Consider the following 13591-nt stretch of genomic DNA (forward strand, 5'->3'; position numbering starts at 1 on the left):
TACACAAGAGTATTTCTACCACCATGATTTGATAGGCTTTTTAAAAAGTGGCTGTGGAAGGTACACCCATTTTCATAGCAGCATTATTTATAATAACCAAAAAATGGAGGAAACTAATAAGAACCTGCTGTATAAAAAAATAAAATAAAATTCAAAAAAAAACTGGAGGACAAAACCCAAGTGTTCACGTTTATTTATATATATATATATATATATATATATATATATATATATATATATATATATATAGCGCAAGAGAGAGACAGAAAGAATCTGAGGAAGAAAAAACATGATTGAAGGTCAGAGATGGAAGGCTAACTTGTTAAGGTTTATATTTAACTCTTTTTATCATATGTCACTTTTTCAACAGAAGTAAAAATCTTTGGGGAGTTCCCTGGTGGTCTAATGGTTAGGATTCCTGGCTTTCACTGCTGTGGCCTGGGTTCAGTCACTGGTTGGGGAACTGAGATCCCACTAGCCACACAGTGCAACCAAAAACAAAGAAGTAAAACACTTAAAAAGTCACTATTCATATTCTTTGACTCTGTAATTCTCTTTCTATCCCAATGAAGTAATTTGAAATACAAACAAAAATTTATGCCCACCATGCATCAAAAACTTGGAAATAACCTAAACATCCAATATTACGGGAACAGTAGTGAAAACTATAATTTGTAATTAACATTTTCAATAATACTGGAAAATGATATAATGAAAAACAAACAAACATAAAGCTCGGGACTCCCCTGGTGGCGCTGTTGTTAAGAATCCGCCTGCCAATGCAGGGGTCACGGGTTCGAGCCCTGGTCCAGGAAGATCCCACATGCCACGGAGCAACTAAGCCCATGCGCCACAACTACCGAGCCCTGGGAGCCATAACTACTGAGCCCGCGTGCCACAACTACTGAAGCCTGTGCGCCTAGAGCCCGTGCTCCGCAACAAGAGAAGCCACCGCAATGGGAAGCCTGTGCACTGCAAGGAAGAGTAGCCCCTGCTCGCCGCAGCTAGAGAAAGCTGGTGCGCAGCAACGAAGAACCAACGCAGAACCAACGCAGCCATAAATAAATAAATAAATAAATAAATAAATAAATAAATGAATGAATGAATAAAATACTAAAAAATAAAGCATAGTAAAAAGATCACAAGTACCTATGACAGAATGTTATCAGTTGTTGCCCCTGGGGAGTAGAACTACAGATGCATATTATTCTGTTTCTTTATACTTTTTTGTTTGATACAAGTCAGAGCTCTTCTGACTGTTAGTGACAGAAACTGAAATCAAACTACCTTAATTAAAGGGATATTTGTTGGCTTACTGAACCAGTTACTAGGACTGACTGGAACCAGGGACTCTTTCCAAATCTCCTTCCCCCTCCTCTCTGCACATTGGGATCAATGTCTTCTATGGTAGATCTGCCTTCTCCACAGCCACAGGACTCTGTTGCCAGAAGCTCCTGGATTCACATTTTCTAGTTTTTCCACTACAGAGGCAAAGAATGTCCCCTCATTCTTTGGGGGGTGTGGCAGATCCAGCTAAAATAATCCCAACAAAAAATTTTCATTGGCCCACTTTAGATCACATATCCAATCAGAGTGGCCAGGGTGGTGATAGGGAGGGAGGGGAGGGTAGTGCATAGGAAGGCAGGTTTATGGAAGAAGACAGTATCAATCAGGAGGTAACAGGATCTGTTCTCCTTGAGTTTGGGACAAGTCAGCGCAGCCTGCATTCCCCATGCTGTAGCAGAATTTTTTTTTTTTTAAAAGACAGCAGCACCCACTATGGCCAGATGGTTAGTGTGATAAGGAGTGTGCAATGTACCAAGAAAAGAAAAGAGCTGCTAGGCCATCAAAATAACAACTGTCCATCGTACTGTATTTTCAATGAACATGTTTATTTGGATAGTCAGGAAGAAAAATTTTAAGTGAGAAAAGAACACCATTTCCTTCTTGCCCTGGGGTTTAGTGGTGCCTCTGGAATACTTCCTTATTTACCTTCTGGTCACTTGAAAAAACAGTTATATTCATCTTCTGATTAAACCTTGAAATCAAACTTGCTCCCCCTTAAATGGCCTGGTGAAATAGTTTTCTGAAACCCTGAACCTGGTTGGTTGTTTTTTCCCCCCAAGTCACCTTCCAGGCAACAGAAACACAGCTAACATCTGAGTTCTATCCTATAATCTGAATTTTGGGTTGACGTTCAGTTCCAAAGGTCCTGGTTTCTGCATCTCTCTCCCACTCCTGAACTGGCCAAGTCTGAGTTTATTGACCTTCACAGCACAATACAAAATACACTTGTTTGCTTTGGCCTGTTCTGGTGGGCAAGGAGTCCTGTCTGACTTTGCCTTCCACTGTTTGGTTTGCTAATTATATTGTGTATTTTAGTCACTTTCTGTACACATCACTAGACACCTTTCTTAATGACTCATTATTTCAATGTTTTGGAAAATATATATATAATGTGCTCTGCTTTTTTATGACTTAATTCATTTCTTTTTGTAAAGTTATGAGACTAGGCACTAACCCTTAATTGGAATAAACTTGTTACAAATTTATTTCTAAGTCTAGCAGAAGCAACTACTATTATACTAGATATAGGATAAAAGTTACACAGAATTGTAGAAAGTTGATGAAATTCATCCATTCTTTTTTATTTTTAATTGCGGTAAAATACACAGAATATGAAATTTACTGTTGTAACCATTTTTACAGTAAAGTACATTCACATTGTTGTGCAACCAATCTCCAGAATTATTTTCATCTTGCAAAACTGAAACCCTATACCGATTAAACAAAAACTTCCCATTCCTCCCAGCTTTTAGCTCCTGGCAACCACCCTTTTATTTTCTGACTTATGAATTTGACTACTCTAGGTACTTCACATAAATGGAATCATAGAACATTTGTCCTTTTGTGACTAGCTTATTTCACTTAGAAAAATATCCTCAAGTTTCATCCATGTTGTAACATGTGTCAGAACTTCATTTTTTAAGGCTAAATAATATTCCATTTATGTATATATCACATTTTATTTATCCATTCATACGTCAATGAACACTTGGGTTTTATCTTCCATTTTTTGGTTATTATAAATAATGCTGCTATGAAAATGGATGTACAAATATTTCTCTGAGACTCTGCTTTTAATTTTTTTGGGTATATACCCAGAAGTGGAATGCTGGTCATATGGTAATTCTATTTTTAATTTTTTGAGGAACTGTTATACTGTTTCTCAGAGTGGCTGCACCATTTCACATTCCTACCAACAGTGCACAAGAGTTCCAGTTTCTCCACATCCTTGCCAATACTTGCTATTTTTTGGTTTTTGGTAGTGGCCATCATAACAGATGTGAGATGAAAATCTCATCTATTCTCAGTCTCTCATTTTGTGCATGAGGAACTGAAACCCAGTCATTTTAAATATATTGTCCAAGGTAGTGCAAATCATATGAGGGAGTAAAGTGCAGTGGTTAAAACATTGGACTCTGGATCTGGATTCCCATTTTTTGATCTTGGCTCTGCAACTGACTGACTGCATAATCTTGGGCACATTACTTAACTTCTCTGTGTTAGTTTCCTTGTTTGTAAAATGAGTATAATTTAAGGGTACCTATTTCATAGAGTTGTTGTTGTAAGGACTAAATGAGATAACACACATAAAGTGCAGCTTGAAGACGGCCACGGTTTTTTGGACATTCCTCCTATGAGAGGATGGGATATAATTCCCCTCCCCTTGAACCCACACTGGCCATAGGCCCTCAGTTGTCATTAATAAAACGCAACTGAAGTAATACTGCTTGGCTTCCAAGTCTGAGTCAGAAGAAGACTTTCAACTTCTGCCTTGGTCTCCAGGAACACCCTCTCTGTGGGAAGCCATCTGCCTTATAAGAAGTATGACTGCCCTGCTAGAAAAACCATATGAAACTACATGAAGAGAGAGAGGGGTTTGTTCCACGGAGCTCAGCTTTCCTGCCATCCTCACAAGGTGCCAGGCATCTGAATGAGCCTGTTTGGCACCCTCTAGACCAAACCAGCTGTCAGCTGAACAAAAAACAAGTGACCTCAGTCAATACCACACTGAGCAAAAGAATTGCCAGCCAAGTTTTACCCAAATGCTATTTTTACATAATTAATTTGGGCATTAAATCACACAGCAGTTGAACACTGGAACAAATGCCTGGTATACAATAAGTGTCACTAGAATGTAAGCTCTCTAAGGGCAGGTATTTTTGCCTTCATTGCTATTTCCCCAGGACTTAGAGCAGTGACTGGCATAGAATAGGTGTTCAATAAAGATTTGCTCAATGAATGGATGAAATCTAAACTCTCGCTTTTATTAGTGGTAGGTAGTAATCAGAACCAGTCTGCTGATCAGAGCTCTCTGCATCACTCCATGCTGACCTAAAAGCTGCTGACCATTTAGTTTATTTCTCCTGAGATTTTTAGGTCTTTATGATACAATTCTTGGTGTATTCTCAAAAAGTTAATGGTAAAGTATACTTTAATTAGTAAAGGTTGGAGAACATCAAAAGAGACTGCATGGTGTTTCTTATAATAATACTACAATACCAGGCACTTAAAACTTGTAGCTCATTAAATCCTAACAACCCTGCAAAATTTATATCATTTTCTCCCATTCTACACGTTAAGACACTAGGGTTCAAAGAGTTTAGGTACTTTGTCCAACCAGAGATGAGAAGCGAAAGCTTCAGGATTTGAACCTAGATCTGCTTCCTCCTTGAAGAGCACTTTTCAGTCTAGAAAACTATTCATAAAGATCATCAGCACACAACAGTGAGTAAAGAGGGTCTTTTGCTTTAAAAGTCAAGAATAGGGCTTCACTGATGGCGCAGTGGTTGAGAGTCCGCCTGCCGATGCAGGGGACACGGGTTCGGGCCCCGGTGCGGGAAGATCCCACGTGCCGCGGAGCGGCTGGGCTCGTGAGCCATGGCTGCTGAGCCTGCGCGTCCGGAGCCTGTGCTCCGCAACGGGGGAGGCCACAGCAGTGAGAGGCCCGCGTACCGCAAAAAAAAAAAAAAAAAGAATTAAAAGTCAAGAATAGCCCATTCAAGTCCCAGCTGCTGGCCAACTATGAGGCCTTCTTCAACTCATATCATTTATCTCATTTTCCTCAACCAGAAAATGGGAAGAGTTATCCCTGTCCTGCCTACCTTACAGTGATTTGGGTGATTCTTATAACCCAAACACTTCTGCAAACATGCTTCTGCAGAAGGATCTTCCCATGGCAACAAAGATAGAAAAAGATGGGCAGAACTTTTTGAGATCCTAAATAGACAAACATTTTTGACAAAATAGTGGCAATTAGTGATTCCAAAGTTGAAATAATCTTCAGCAAAGCAAATTGAGTTCAAAAGAAATATATGTTAAGACAATTAACATATTTTGAGGTAAAGGATATATTCATCTAAAGTGAAATTTTTACTCAAAATATAATTGGCAATGTATTCAAAACCTGAATATCAGAAGTTGAATATCAGATTTGAGAATATTGGAGTGTGTGTTAAAATGTTGATGCTTGTAACTCTAGTAGCTTGTGGTACAAATAACTAATCTAGTTTTTTTTTTTAATATATTCTTTATTTTTGGCTGCGTTGGGTCTTTGTTGTCGCACGCAGGCTTTCTCTAGTTGCTGAGAGCAGAGGTTACTCTTCTTTGCAGTGTGTGGGCTTCTCACTGCGGTGGCTTCTCTTGTTGTGGAGCACGGGCTCTAGGCACGTGGGCTTCAGTAGTTGTGGCTTGCGGGCTCTAGAATGCAGGCTCACTAGTTGTGGCGCACTGACCCAGTTGCTCCGCAGCATGTGGGATCTTCCCAGACCAGGGCTGGAACCCGTGTCCCCTGCATTGGCAGGCAGATTCTTAACCACTGCGCCACCAGGGAAGCCCACTAATGTAGTTTTTAAATTGTTGAAACAATGGGCTTTCTGCAAATTTCCTCATTTCACCCCCACCTTCCCTCTCTAGCATCCAACTCTGAAAACCAAGGGCTCCTTGGTCTGAGCAGCCTTTGTCAAGCCACAAAAGATCCTGTTATACATTTTCTCTAGGGCCTGTGGGGCCTACTTGACATACATTTGCATAACTATGTTCAGCTTCTCAAGTGATACTTAAAAACAAAAAAGAACAAGGAGAATCTGCACCAAGGGGTCTTGTTGTTTTTAAACAGCGACTGTTTAAATGTGATTTATTTGGCTGAAGTTCTGTCTAACCAGAACCTCACCACCAACATGCAGTCAGGTGTACATATGGGTGCACACACACACACACACACACATATGCACACACAACCACACACACTGAGCTAGGTTTAGTCTCCCAGACTCAGATCCTTAAATGTTTCTATGACCTATGATTGTATACACTCTGATAGCTCGCAACTCTAAATTCGGAGACTCTAAAAAAGATTTGAACATGTTAAAAATGTTGTAAATTTGACTATTACAATTGTAGAACCCAATTCAACAAACCAAATTTAGGGTTATAGGAGTATCAAATTTACCAAGAGAGTTTCTGTGATTTAAACTGATATAAGAGCAAGTAATTTGTAAACTCCACTATTTTTCTGAATTTACATCTTTTCAACTTTTCACCCTTTAAAACTCCATCAACACTCCATTTGTTTAGAATATCTAGAATCGCAATTGCTAAAACATAGCATACAGGTTATGGGTCCTGGATCTGTAGTCAGCAGATCTGGAATTCAACCTAACCTGTGACTTAGTGGAGGCAGATCCTCCTTGAGTCACTTAGTACCTGTGTCATAAGATTTTTGTGAAAATTAAATGAGAAAAATAACAGTGTCAAGCATCCTGCAAGTGCTTGAAAACATCAGCCATTTTACTATCATCAAAAAGTCTACAAATAAATTCTGGAGAGGGTATAGAGAAAAGGGAACCCTCCTATACTGTTAGTGGAAATGTAAATTGGTGCAGCCACTGTGGAAAACAGTATGCAGGTTTCTTAAAAACTAAAAATAGGGGCTTCCCTGGTGGTGCAGTGGTTAAGAGTCTGCCTGCCGATGCAGGGGACACGGGTTCGTGCCCCGGTCCGGGAAGATCCCACATGCAGCAGGGCGGCTGGGCCCGTGAGCCATAGCTGCTGAGCCTGTGTGTCCAGAGCCTGTGCTCCGCAACGGGAGAGGCCACAACAGTGAGAGGCCCGCGTACTGCAAAAAAAAAAAACTAAAAATAGAACCACCATATGATCCACCAATCCCACTCCTGAGCATACATCCAGAGAAAACTAATTGAAAAAGACACATTCACCCCAATGTTCATAGCAGCACTGTTTACAATAACCAAGACACAGAAACAACCCAAGTGCCAATCAACAGACAATTGGTTTAAGAAGATGTGGTGTATATATATACAGTGGAATATTACTCAGCCATAAAAGAATGAAATATTGCCACTTGTGGCAACATGGATGGATCTAGAGAATATCATACTAAGTGAAGTAAGTCAGAGAGAGAAAGACAAATATCACGATATCACTTATATGTGGAATCTAAAAAGTAATACAAGTGAATTTACAAAACAGAAACAGACTCACAGGCATAGAAAACAAACTTATGGCTACCAAGGGGATAGGAAGTGAGGGAGGGATAAATTAGGAGTATGGAATTAACAGAGACAAACTACTATACATAAAATAGATAAGCAACAAGAATTTACCATATAGCATACGGAATTATGTTCAATATTTTGTAGTAACCTATAATGGAAAATAATCTGAAAAAATATATATAACTGAATCACTTTGCTGTACACCTGAAACTAACACAATATTGTAAATCAACTATACTCCAATTTAAAAAAAACTATTACTATAAAAAAACTCATCGGCCATTTGTAATTAGCATAATCTTTTGCCAAATTTAATGCTAAGATACTTTAGTTTCACAAACTACCCTTATCACTTAATGCTCCCACCAGTGCCATTGCCTTCATTCCTAAGGCCATAGCAAGTTATTTACATTGTCCTTTACAACAGTAAGTATTTTTCACCTCTCTTAGACATGATCGATGTAAAATGCAGAAAGCAAAAAATAATTCAATTGGAAAGACTGAGTCTCTTGTTAGTGTCAGGATATTTAAACATTTAGCTCAAGTATTGATTCTTTTTGCATTTAAATCAATTTTAGATGTTAACAATAGCTAATCTAATTGCTAGTGACCCTATAATTAACATAAGAACACAAATCATGGGCATCAAGTACGTATTAAAGTCAAATAACAGGTAATTTTTTCCTCTTAATTCTTTGAGGGTATTGATTAAACCCAATGTAATTTCTCTTTTCAAATGGAATTCCAGCTCTTATTTGAGAATGAAGAAGTAACAACATCCCCTGTAAAGGGCTATCAGACCTCCTTCCATGTCAATGGAAAGGAGGAAACGAAAATTAAACATCTCAGCCAAAGCACAGATGGGAAACTGGGTAAGCTGGTCAACCTCTATTTTGATTACTACATTTGTTAGGGCTAAATGCTTGATCTGTGTTTGAGAATGGCAGTTACTCTGCTAAAAAGAAAGGAAATGAATGGTCCCATCAACACTGTGATGTAGTTGAGATTTATCTGCATCAAATCTAACTCTGTTTGAGATAAGCTGAAAATCTTGATCTGTTTAAAAGGTTCCAATTTGGCAGAACTTTCTTCCCTGTCAGCACCGAAAAAAGTCTTTGAAATGCATAGAAACTCTACAAATGAAAGGAGGAGTACGAATGAAGTGAATACGGTCCCAAACATTTTGTAATATTCCATAAGTCTTTTCCACAGCCGCATTTTTCTCCCATGATTACTCTATGCTCATTTTAAGGGAAAGGTATTTAGTGAATCAGAAACAGGAAGTTGGTCTCTACTGGAGCCTATAGCATCTTTGCTATGATGTTAATGATTTGCAGAGCCTCTTCCTCTCCACTCCCAACTGATGTGAACTGGGCCAAGGTTAAGTTGATGGAACTACTTAAGCATTCCCTCTAGCTTTTCCCACAAAGATCAGCACAAGGATCAGCAATGGTGTTGTTTATATTACGTTGATTTACTATATCATGCTGCCCCTCACTCCTAACCTCTATGATTCATTCACAGTATTTCACCAAATGCACTCATAAAGTGGGGTTAATCACACTTGCCTATTATAGTGGACAGCTATTGCTCTTGTCTTAATCTTCAGATAAAAGCATTTGAATCTCCTCTGAGGAATACAACTTCCCTACTCAATCCACGGTGTTACAAATACAGATGTTCTCATCCCCAACTCCAAAGATGGGCACATACATCAGGACTGATGGAACCAGAGCCCGGACTCCTGCTGTCCTTGGTCTTTGGTGCCCTGCCCCATCCTTCTATGCAGCAATGGATTTTGCTCCCAGGCCAAGTTGGAAACATCATCTCTGAAGAAATTTAGTCAGTGTATGTGGTGTATTCATGCAATAGTAATTCAGAGTAGAGGTTGGCATACCAGAGAGGACCAAATTTGCATTGGCATTTAGAGAGAAGCCCAGACTGACTACCTGCCCCCAGCACCCTAAAGTAAATCCTATCATCCACATTCCTATTGACAAACACAAAATCTAGCTCTAAGTTTGGAGCTGAACAAAGGAAACCTCACCAAAGCCACCTATATCAATTGGACTTATCCTTGATTCACAAGTAAATGAGTAAAAGACCATGTGTTGGTAGGAAATTCTGTACCTCAAGTTTATTTGGAGAACAACCAAAATAAATATCAAAATAACTGACCTAGACAGTGGAAATATAAATAATTCATAAAACATAAGAAGCTACAAGGAATTCTCATTAATGTCCAAAAAGAGAAGATAATGTATTCATTTAAACCAAAAGAGACTACTATGAAAAAAGAGCAGGTGGAAAACAATGAAGAATTCATGGAGATTAAAAATACAATCACCAGGACTTCCCTGGTGGCGCAGTGGTTGAGAGTCCGCCTGCCGATGCAGGGGACACGGGTTCGTGCCCTGGTCCGGGAGGATCCCACGTGCCGCGGAACGGCTGGGCCTGTGAGCCATGGCCGCTGGGCCTGCGCGTCTGGAGCCTGTGCTCTGCAACGCGAGAGGCCACACAGTGAGAGGCCCACGTACCGCAAAAAAAAAAAAAAAAAAAAGAATAGATGGGCAAGAAGAAAGATGGAAATTCTAAAAAGGAATTGAAAAGAAATCTAGAGATCAAAAACAGAAATGAAGAATGTGATAGCTTCTGATAGACTTTGGTGGGCTCGTTAGTAGGCTGGACATGGCTGAGGAAGAAGCATGAGGAGATATGTCAATAAAAACTTCCAAAACTGTAAAGCAAAGAGAAAAAATGGAACAGAATATTCAAGTTCCATGGGACAACTAAAGAAGGCATAACATAGGTATTCCTTTTGGGAATGTCAGAAAGACAATTTCCTCAAATTAATATTAGACACCAAATATTAGACACATATCCAGAAAGCTCAAAGAACAATAAGCAGGGTAAATGTCCCCCAAATTCCACACTGGCATATGATATTCAAACTGTAAAAAATCAAAGATTAAAAAATTTTGAATGAGGCCAGAGGGGGGAAAATATCTCACCTATAGAGGAACAAAGATAAGAACTAACATCTGACTTCTCAAAAATTGTGCAAGTAAGCAGAGAGTGGAGGGACTTCCCTGGTGGCGCAGTGATTAAGAATCTGCCTGCCAATGCAGGGTACACAGGTTCGATCCCTGGTCCAGGAATATTCCACATGCCATGGGGTAACTAAGTCCGTGTGCCACAACTACTGAGCCTGCGCTCTAGAGCCCACGAGCACAACTGCTGAGCCTGCGTGCCACAACTACTGAAGCCCACGTGACTAGAGCTCGTGCTCTGCAACAAAAGAAGCCACCACAATGAGAAGTCCGCGCACCGCAAGGAAGAGTAGCTCCCGCTCACCGCAACTAGAGAAAGCCCATGCGCAGCAACTAAGACCCAACGCAGCCAAAAATAAATTAATTTTAAAAAAAGAGAGTAGAGTGAAATATTTAAAGTGTTGAAGAGAAAGAAACATTAACCTAGAATTCTGCATCCTGAGAAATTATCATTCAAAAGTGAAGGAGAAATAAAGACTTTCTCAGACAAACAAAAACTGAGAGAATTTGTTGCCAATAGACCTGCCTCGTCAGAAATGTTAAAGGAAGTTCTTCAGGGAGAAGGAAAATAATATAGGTCGGAAACTCAGATTTACATAAAGAAAAGAACATTAGAGGAAGAATAAGCAAAGGTAAAATAAAACTTTTTTGCTAAATCTTAGTTGATCTAACAGATAAAACTTTGTTCAAAATAATAAAAGCAACAATGTATTCTATGATTTTAGCAAAATGAAAAGAAACTGGGAGGCAGAGACAGAAGGAAGTTAAGAGAAGTGTAGGGACACTAATTTCCTCATCTTACCTAGGAGAGAATCAGATCGTTGATGGATCAAGAAAAAAGAGGTTTAAGTATATTTTCGTAAGCTAAATAGTAACTTATAAAATAATCAAAATTGCATGGGGCTTCCCTGGTGGCGCAGTGGTTGAGAGTCCGCCTGCCGACGCAGGGGACGCGGGTTCGTGCCCCGGTCTGGGAAGATCCCACATGCCGCGGAGCGGCTAGGCCCGTGAGCCATGGCCGCTGAGCCTGCACATCCAGAGCCTGTGCTCCGCAACGGGAGAGGCCACAACAGTGAGAGGTCCGCGTAAAGCAAAAAAAAAAAAAAAAAAAAAAAAAAAAAAAAATTGCATGAAAGGGTAGGGAACTGAGAAGTGTTAAGTGGGCTAAACTCCATATCTTTTATGGAAAGCAGTCAAGAGTATACCCGACAGTTGATAAACCAAATAATAGAGACATAGAATACTATTTAGAGTTCTAGATATGTCCATAAGGAGGACCAAAACCAGAAATGGTCCAAAGTGGTTAACTCCAAGGCATGGACTCACAGTTGTGAGCTGGAGAGTAGAAAGCAGAGACTTTTTCTTGTCAATTTATACACTTCTAAATTGGAGGTTGAATTTTTATTTGCATGATCATGTCTGTTATTTAAATATTAACAAAAAGTAGAATTCTACATAGGAAACCTATAGGATAAAATTTCAGAGGAAAATCCATGGCAATAATTATATTATTATTTTGCAAGAAAGACTAAAAATAGGTGGTCAAGATTTCAACTCAAGAAACCAGAAAAAGAAAAACAAATAAGCCCAAAGAAAGTAGAAAGAATTAATAAAGATGAAAGTGAAAACTAGTAAGGGAATAACAATAGAAATGATAAAAGCAATAGCTGCTTTTTAAGACATTAGAAATATCAAGAGAGATATTTGTAACTTTAATCAAAGACAAGATTTTTCATTTCAATGGTGAAAGAAAAGTGCATTCCTTTCCTTCTGAATGTGTGAGCCTTTACACATACTTAAGAGTACAAGTAAAACAAAAGCAAGGTTTAATGCTCTATAGGTCATCCGGGCATTTAGGGCCATGCTACCATGATAGATGATAGGTAGATAGATAGATACGTAGATAGATAGCAACAACACTGCTTTATTTCAGCATTAATTTTGACCTAAATTAAAACTGCTGCCTTATAATCAAGTTTATTCAGTCAACAGTCTTTTAAGTTCAACAGGCTTCTAATTTAGAAGACAGTGAGATTACTTTAAAAATATCTTATTATAAAGCACATTGATTTAAAGGCCCAGATTCCAAAAGGAAATTGTCCTAATATAGATTTAATAACATATAAATATAATAAATAAAAATTAATATTCTATGTAAAATAAACATTGCTAGGAAAACATAAATTGCTAAAATTGATTTTAAAAGAAATAGCCTGAATAGAGTAGTAACGATTTAAAAACTGTTGTCAAAGGCCCAGACAACTTCAGACACAAGTTCTTCCAAATTTGCAAGGAAAGGAAAGGCAAACTAAAAAAAGAGAGAGAGAGAGATTGAGAAATGAGAGCTTCCAAATTTAGCATCATCTTGATACCAGAACCTGGCAAGGGAGGCATTGAAAAAGAAAATCAGACCATGGTTCTTAACCTGGAGTCTCTAGACACTGGGATATTGATGATGGAACTTTAAGAGGATCCCCAAATTCTTGAAATATTATGGATGATTGGGAGTATATGATATACATATTATATATATATATACATATATATTATTCCGAAGAGAGAGTACAAGGCTTCCATCAGATTTTCAAACATGTATATGACCTACAAAAAGAACCACGACAATAGAGCAATTTCATCAATGAGAATAAATATGTTGTAAATAAAATATCAGTGAAATGAAACCAGCAATGTATTTAAAAACTATTATATGACCTAGGAGGTTTTACACAAGGATTTGAGATAGTCACCACAAAGAAATCTACTTATGTTAATAGTGATAATCTCTGGGTAGCAGGAATATAAAATTTTATTTTTGCTTTTTCTATATTTTCTAATTTTACTATAGTGAATGTGCATTACTTGTATAATAATAAAAGGTTACAAATAAATCTGGTAGCACATTTTAAAAACTATTATTGAGAACATTTTTAAAAAGCCATATATATATGTATATATGATGTT

The sequence above is a fragment of the Grampus griseus genome, assembly GCF_964374135.1.
Source record: "Grampus griseus genome assembly, chromosome: 2".
Lineage (NCBI taxonomy): Eukaryota > Metazoa > Chordata > Mammalia > Artiodactyla > Delphinidae > Grampus > Grampus griseus.